An 8,908-nucleotide genomic window follows, 5' to 3' on the forward strand; every position below is an offset into this window, starting at 1 on the left:
TGTACACCTGTAGTATGGTGGGTGAGTCCATGTAAATTGAAAACCTTTTCACGTTGAAGTGGTGCTGTGTATTTGCTGTGGGTTGCTGTGCAAGTGCTGTGTGTCTTGTCAGACGTACCCCGCATCATCCCTTCTACTGAGGAAGAGACGGAGAGGCTGACGGTTGTGAGTAACATTAACTATTGTACGCTGTGTGTGATTCAAGTGAAAAGTGACGGTGTGGGCCTTGGAAGTCGCCCCCGTCTGTGTGTCGACGGTTTCAGAGTGTGGCGGTGAAGACTTGGAAGCTGGCAGCGCGTGTGTGTGAGTACAACCACGAGCCTGTATATTGCTACCTTACCTGTGTGTTCTATCTTGTGGCAGAGTGAGAGGCGAAGGAGTTCCGCTGCCCCGTGGTCTCTACAAAGGGGCGCCCCTGTCCGGTATTCGATCGCCCTACGGGCATTGAGGATAGGGCAGCGCTCGGCCCGGTGAGACGGTGTGACGGTTCGCCCCCCTGCTGATCAGCGCATTCGCCGAGAGGGTTTTTGCCCCCGGCGCCTCCTGGAGAAACCATCGCCGTTGCCTTTCTGTGCCGGCCAGCTGTCGTAAGCCGCTCCCGTGTATCGTCGACCAAAACACTGTACAGCGAGCAGAGGAAAAGCTGCACTTACTCAGAGTTGTAAACAGCAGAGAGGTGAGAAGTATCCAAGTTACACTAACCGTGTTGTTGTGTTCAAGCTACCTGTGAAGAAAGAGAGAACGAGAGTGAACGTCAGGAGAACGAACTGCGGACAGTCATACATACCCAGAGCTGTAAACAGCAGAGAGGTGAGAAGTATCCAAGTTGCACTAACCGTGTTGTTTTGTCCAAGCTACCTGTGAAGAAAGAGAGAACGAGAGTGAACGTCAGGAGAACGAACTGCGGACAGTCATACATACCCAGAGCTGTAAACAGCAGAGAGGTGAGAAGTATCCAAGTTGCACTAACCGTGTTGATGTGTCCAAGCTACCTGTGAAGAAAGAGAGAACGAGAGTGAACGTCAGGAGAACGAACTGCGGACAATCATACATACCCAGAGCTGTAATCAGCAGGGTGAGGACGATCTAGGTCCAGAATAAACGTGTCTTTGTGTTCCCAGTTGCTGCCTGTAGGAAGAGGAAGAAAGGAGAGTGAGCAGTGAGACATCCGACTAGCGTGACACAGGTACCACGGGTGAAGAGAGAGTTAAACCCCAAGTCACACTATTTTGTCTTTTGCCTCCAGGAGAGAAGAGGAGGGCGCCACGGATAGCGGAGTTGGCAGGAGCCTGTGCCTCCCGTCCCCTCCCCCTTATATCTTTGGTCACCAGCCCCTGGAACCCCCGTTGCCCTTTTTCCCTTCTTGCCACCTTCCTGTGCCGTGGTCTGCCTGGAAGGCAGAGAGGAAGTTTAGTTTTAATTGCCCCTTCCCCATTCCCCAAGTTATTTTTAAATATTTAAATAAAGTTTGTTTTAATACTTATCTGCTCTCGTGTTGTGTGGTCATTGGGTTGGCTTTGGGGACCTCCTCGAGGTGGACGTTGAGAAGGGGCGTGGCTTTAGGTTTAGCAGCCAGCTCCTAGCAGTGACATATATATATTCATTGGCAACACAACTGATGTTTAAATGACACAGTTCTTTTAAGCAGTTTCAGTCAAAGTCCAATCATCAGGCAGACTTATAATTATTTTGAAATAAAATAAAGTCTTACCTGAAATGATTGAGACAAATGCCTGAAGATGCAATCCTTGTTCGTGACGCCAAATTGTAGACTTGGAATTAAACCTTTCCTCGTTATTATTTGATTCACGGGTCCGGACAACAATTGTCTTGCCAAGAAAAATCTTTATTATATATATGTCAGGAGAGAAACCAGTGAAGATGTTCTATTTATGACAGCCTATGCATTTCTTTTCCTTTCACCCCGTCATCCCTCAGTTTCTCTGGGGTGGTACAGTAAGGTTTCAGCTATTATACATCACAGAAAGATTTCCTTGTAAGGTAGAAAAACATGTTGCTTAAGCATCTCAAATATAGAACATATATGTCATGCTAACACATGGCACAGTCCACTCCTATATTAAGAAACTACCCTTAGTGTATACTTCTGTGGTACTTTGCAAACTGTACACATCTGACATGTCATTATCAATGGAGCGTGTTACCCTCTTTCAATCCCCTGACATGTGATCCATGCTATCTATATTCTCGTGCATTCAAACACATGCATTTAACACTCCATAAGATAAAACAAATGATTATGAATATAAAGAATAATAATACAGATACATAATATATAATAATGAAATCATATTAAAAGAATACATTTTAATAAAAGAATAAATTTTAAGTCTTCAATGATAAAGCATAATGCTATTGTGAATTCACAAACGCTAATTCAATTAAATTAATATGCAGTGTCGCTTTCAGTTAGAATTACAACTTTTTTCTGTTATTAAGCAGCTCTCCAATGTGGAGCTATAGCTAATGATAAAATCGTTTTAGTGTATATTTAACATAAAAGTAGTTAGTAACTATAAATATGAAAAGCCAGTCTTTTTGAAACAAAGCATTACCCAATTCTCTCAACTTAAGCACTTTATTAATATTATACTGTTTATCTGTAAAGATTTACTTGACCAGTGGTGGCTGGTGCTAAAAAAATTTGGGGGGGGGGGGTGCAAACACACTCAAAATCAAACTTTTACTGTAGTAATGCAGTACTCTTAATAGCCATTTATCAGGTGATGAGTATCATTAGCATTTAATGCTGAAAATGTTACAGTTGAAATCAAACGCACGAAATAAATGTACTATGAATCTGTAATTAACTAATATCAAAGTAATCATTCACACGCACGCACACACACACGTACACACACAGAGAGGTTGCGATAGACATTTTCTCTGTTATTTTTTGATAAACAGCGTTGTAAAGAGTCCTTCACAGTCATTTATTATCCGTCATTTCATGTTTTAATTATTTTCATTTTCATTCACATGTCCATTTCTAATCATAAACTTACAAGACGAGCATACAAGTCAAATGTGTTTATTCATTTGTTTAGAGAACAGATAAACGGAGACCGTGCATCACTTTACCATCACACGAAGCAGATGAATTAATGTTTTTTTTTCTCACAGTGACAGCGGAGGCAATAAAACACGGAGCTTTATGCTGAACAGGCAAGCACGTCCTGATTTTGCCAAGTGGCTGATGTCCTCAGACCAACTTTTTTAATGTTGTTCCTGGAACAACAACTGCCGCTGCCAATCAACGCTTAAGGTGTCATCAAATTGAGCCGCGCTCAAAAACTGGGGAGGTGCTTAACGCGAAATTATTCAACAGGCAAATATGAACAAATCAAATAACAAAATACTACTGCGATTAAAATATCAATAAACATCTGAATTGAACTAAACTCATCTGAAACCATCTTATGTAATAAACATATGAAGGCAAATTAATGCAGACTCTTGTCATTAGATTTTGTATCTTTACCTTAGACATGCGTCTTGTTGCAGCGCTCCTGTAGTGTTTAACTTCAGCAGCCATGCGCAGACCAATCAGTGTATGACATCAAAATATCGCGAGAATGTTTAGAAACCAGGGCGTCATTTGAGCAGCACACTGCCTACAACTGGACATACATAGGAATTACATTCTCAAGTTGAGTTGTATGGGCAATATGCCAAAATGGCGCTCATATTTTTCTTTATCCTGCTTAAATTTTCTCTGTCAAAGACTTTTCGTTTAACGCGACCGAATACACACAAAAAGAGACACTAAAGTTGCCTAATCACAGGCTCGTACGTTTCTTTTTGCTTTTATAGCAATAGCACAAGCACATTTTCCCCTCACAACAGACTAAGTAACTGTTACATACAGTCCATCAGCTCACGGTTTGTGAAGTTTCCTTAAAAACAGTGGTTTTCTCGTGAGTGCTCTACAACAACAAAACTAAATATAGCTGCAAGCAGCAATTGCGGGGTCAAGCACCTTCAGCGCAATGAAGACCCAAAGCACAGCAAAAACCACACGACGCAGCAAATGCGCAAAGCGCAGAAAGCGCGCAATACAGAGCCCGAACCCGAAGCAAAGCAAATGCAGAGCAGAACCACTGCAGTGCGGAGCAACTACAGAAAAGATGGCAAAAATATAAGACATGTGGAAAACCAGACAGGTCGAGAAGAACGTGTTAAAGGGAACACAAAAGGAAATCTCAATAAGTGAAAGTAAGAGCTGGGATTCAAACCCATGACCTCAGGTTCCCAAAGCATCGCACTAACTGCATGCGCCACTGAGTAAACGATTAAACCACTGAGTTGGTGTGTCCAAGCTATAGAATACAGCTTTACAGCTATAAACATTGATATCCAGCAATTACCAAAAGTGTAGAAATGACAACAGAGAGCACAAATAACTGAAATACAATGTATAGTATGAGAATCACAAAACAAAATACCACTGCACATGGGATTCGAACCCATGACCTCAGAATCTCATGGCATGTGATTAACCAGATGCGCAACTCAGTTAACACAGCTCAAGGCGCAGCAAAAAAACAGCTTAGGTGCTTCAAGGATTGACATATGCCAATCAACACAGATGCAGAACTGACAGTGCAGAGCAGAACTATCAGAAATACAATGTATATGAGAATCAAAAAGCTCAAATGAGATTGAAGACAAGAACATCATTCTGTATAGTAATGCTATACAATGTAATATACAGTCACATTAATTTACTATGACAAATAGACAATGTCACAGGCACGGTCAACTTTGGAGTGGTATTTCTAAGAAATTGAACAGAATATCAAAAATCTGTTCGGTCATTTCTGTGCGGATTGCTCCAAACATTATACGAGCAGTACCTGGCGTAAAATAAACATTTGTAAAAGGAGTAGCGAAAAAATCATCTACCATATGCTTTACAATAACACATGAACAGAATGTTGGAAAATGACAAACAAGGCATCGTTGCAATCGGCATAAACCAGTGAATACAATTTCACAAAGAAATTAATATCAGACAAAGTATTCAGAAGTTATAAGCAGTTCCATAAGAACTGTTATAGTTTATAACCCCTAGGTGGCGCTGTACTCTGACTTCCCACGTACCTTCAGGACATCATATCGAAGCTCCTTACTAATTTTTGCGTGGATATGTCCAATAGTTCAAAAAATATAACAAATTATGTGAAATTTCAAAATGGCGGACAGGCGGTTTGGTCAAACCCGGCATAATACACATCGACAGATGCGGCATGAGGTAAGCAATCCATAGACGTCAAGATCACAATTTTCTGACAAACAGTTCAGAAGTTATGGGCAAAAATAGCCTATTTTCATATCTCATGATCTCATGGTGGTGCTGTCACCAAATTTGGCATGAACCCCAAGTTCATGGTCCACATGAATTGTACAAAATTTCATTTCAATTGATCAAAGAATGACTGAGCTACAGCTTCAGAACCATTTTTGCATCAACCTTGTTAAGTTTGCGCATTTACTTTTTTTGAACGAAGATAAATATCAAAATTCTGTTCGGTCATTTCTGTGCGGCTAACTCCAAAGATCATCTGTGCCAAAATTCATAACAATTGAACCAAGTTTGAAGAAGGAGTAGCGAATAAACGGAATACTGTACATTTCGAAATGGCCGCTACTGTAATGGGTGGAGTTTTACTGTAAGGCATTAAAAACAACAAGCATGAGGAGAGCAATCACGTGTACTAAGTAGAATTTTTATAGATCAAGCGGATCAGCAGTCATAACCATTTGAACATTGAATTTTTGCACTGCTGGTGGCGCTATAGAGTTAGTGCTAGAGACCCCATTTTTGGTCACTTGACGTTTCAGGACCACCTCTACAACTGTGCCAAATTTGATCATTTTCCTATGTACAGTTCATAGGGCTGCCATAGACTCCCATTGGGGAAATATAATAATAATAGTAATACTGACAAAAACAATAGGTGTCTCAGCACCTTCGGTGCTTGACCCCTAACAACAAAGTTGACCAAGCCACGTAATATACCGAATTATATGAGCTCTCGCTCTCATTATGTCCACGCAACACAAGCTCAAACGTGCCACAAAAGTTCATGTTGTGCACGTCTATCACGCATTCAGACTTTAAAACAGCAAACAGCTAGGAAAAAATAAAACTCAAGAAGACTTCAAGATATCCAGCTAGCCAACTCCGTTTGCCATGAGAAGTGGTGGAGAACACAGACTGCCATCATTTGACTCCATTGGTCGATCTGGTCCAAGCTTCTTAATCCTTTATTTATTCATCAATTAAATACCTTGTATAGGGTGATTTTGTAAGGATAAAAGCATATTTTCCTTCATCTCAAGATATTTCACTTGCTTTCACTGATCTGTACTGTAGCTATCAGTTAACACGGCAATCTCCAACGTGGTTATGAGACTCTTCGAACGATCCAATCACAGGAGGTAAAAACCATTAAAAGCAATATTGATTCGCTTTCAACATAACTGGGAGTGTTTGGGGCGCACAGTCCTGCGCCCCAGGGCGGATCCGAAACCAGCCACTTAGAGCTCAGCCTCAGGTCGCATGTTTTTACCATTTTTCCTGACCTACATAGACACTCATTAGGGGTGCGCCCCAGACACACAAACATGACACACACACACACACACACACAACGAACTCAGTTGCGATTTTTAATTGTTTTAAATAAATTATAACATGACTAACAGTGAAATAGTACAACTAAATGAATTTATTTTGTATTAATTTGCACTATATATTTAACTTTTTGATAACATGTTAAAGTAGCTTTCCTCTCTGGCCAGCTTTAAGGGGGCGGCACCCCCTAGTGACCAGCCGCCACTGTACTTGACATGATATCTTGTAGTGAATCGAAGTCATCGGACAAGAGGACCAAATCCTCAGAAGGATGCCGAAATTCACATACAAAAGGGCAAGGACAAAGACAACATAACAAAAAATTTTATTAATCCCATCAAAGGTAAGTTTTTCTTTGTGTGTGTGTTGCCCATAAATCTCTCTTACTTCGTTGACTTCTATTATACTAGATACACAATGGTCCACCAGAAATACTGTCTGTGACTTGTACAGCAGAGATGGGCACTCGAGTTAGTGACTCGGACTTGAGTCGCATTTTTATGGACTTGACTCGAACTGAAATGACTTCAGACTTGACTCGACTCTGCATAAAAGACTCGTGAATATTTTACAGTTAGGTCCATAAATATTGGGACAGGGTTGTACCATGTGAGGGAGTTTCCCCCTCCCCTCCCATAGAGTTGGTTTGGTCCATAGCACGTCCAAGAAAACCTTTCTCCGGTAGGCTGGGCCGGCCCTACCGTAACAATACGCGTCTGAGAGGAGGAGGGCGTAAAAAACAGGTTGAAGAAAAAATCCATTGGAGGAAGATGCTGCCAAATGTGCCAAACTTACAGATTTATTTTCAAGAGGACAACAACAGGTAACTTAAAGAGAAATAAGCCTAGTAATGATTAGCATTAGCAACGTAATTATTCGGCTAATACCGTTGTCAAACTATTTACAAGCCAAAAAATATTAGCCTTTTGTGTATACATGGCGATTCATAGACTTTGCAAATATTATGCAAGCAGCTTCTGAGCAGCAGATAAGCCAGTTTGCCGCTGAAAATGAGGAGGCCATGAGAAAACAATATGAATTAAAGTTATTTAACCCTCAGGTTGTGTTCAGAACCATTTAACACCTTTTGTGTTCCCAGTCAAAAATGACCAGCCGAAAAAAAAAGCTTATAAATCACTATATATTTACCCAATATTGGATTCAATATTTGTGTCAAATTGTTTTTTGTTTTTTTTAATTAGGACTGGGTTTTATATTTCTATTTGCATCTGATTAATCATCCCTCATAGCATTAGCAATGCTAATAATTTATCAACCTTTTCTTGTGGAATAGACTCCAAAAAGGGCTGGATTATTTTTGACCCATAATGGGTAAATATTGGACAGAACACGCTGCTGGGTTAAAATTGACCCAATGCTGGGTTGTTTTAACCCAACTGTTGGGTTATTATTAATCCACGGTTGCATAACAACAATCCAACATTGGGTTATTTTTAACCCAGCATGTGTTCTGTCCAATATTTACCCATTATGGGTAAAAAATAACCCAGCCTTTTTTAGAGTGTAGAGGAATATTTTTGTTAACTTCTCATCTTAAGTGAAATATTATTTAACTTTTACCCTATTTGTTTAACCATGATATTAATAGAAACTATAGTAAGAGCTGGACTGTTGCTTTATTTATCCAATTTGAAAAAAGTGCTAATTTGGAATAACACTATGGAAAAAGTGGGCCGGTCTTGGGCCTGAAACTCCCGGGCTGAAAAGTGGCCCCACTCCGGCCCTGCCTGATCGGATTTAAATCGCTCATGGTATGCGCATGTTGTTTGTAGACGCCCGCTTCATCGTCATCCAACATGTATCCCAGACATTAGGTTTGTACAGCGCTGCAAAACCGACAGGCAGGTGACATCAAAGTACCACGAGAGTGATTATAGAAATCGTAAGGAAGTATTTTTGCAGAATCGCTCTTGCGCTACTTTGATGTCATCTGCGTTTTCTGTGTTTTTCATAATACACGTGCTTGTTGAGGATGCGCAGATTGACTACATTCGGTACGTGAAGTCATCAGTCGAGACACAAAATGTTGTAAAACATTATAACTGTAGAATTCTGTTTGTGTCATTGTGTTAATCAAACTACAGAAGAAAATCACTTTATTAGCTTTAAAAAGATTAATTATATTTTGTTTATAGATTGAAATAATTGTTATTATTCATTTGATTCTATTTCAGTACCTAAATGCTACTGTTAGACCTTACTTTATTTATAATTTGGTTCTTTTCT

At 40.2% G+C, this 8,908-nt stretch overlaps 1 long non-coding RNA gene across 1 annotated transcript; it reads left to right on the plus strand.

Moving 5' to 3' along the window:
• The first annotated feature begins 270 nt into the window (after positions 1-270).
• On the plus strand, positions 271-1,483 carry LOC141353018 (uncharacterized). Its single transcript, XR_012360064.1, has 2 exons — positions 271-944; positions 1,122-1,483. It is a non-coding gene; the product is annotated as an uncharacterized lncRNA (long non-coding RNA).
• The last annotated feature ends 7,425 nt before the right edge of the window (positions 1,484-8,908 follow it).

The sequence above is a fragment of the Misgurnus anguillicaudatus genome, chromosome 21 (assembly GCF_027580225.2).
Source record: "Misgurnus anguillicaudatus chromosome 21, ASM2758022v2, whole genome shotgun sequence".
In the NCBI taxonomy this organism is placed as follows: domain Eukaryota; kingdom Metazoa; phylum Chordata; class Actinopteri; order Cypriniformes; family Cobitidae; genus Misgurnus; species Misgurnus anguillicaudatus.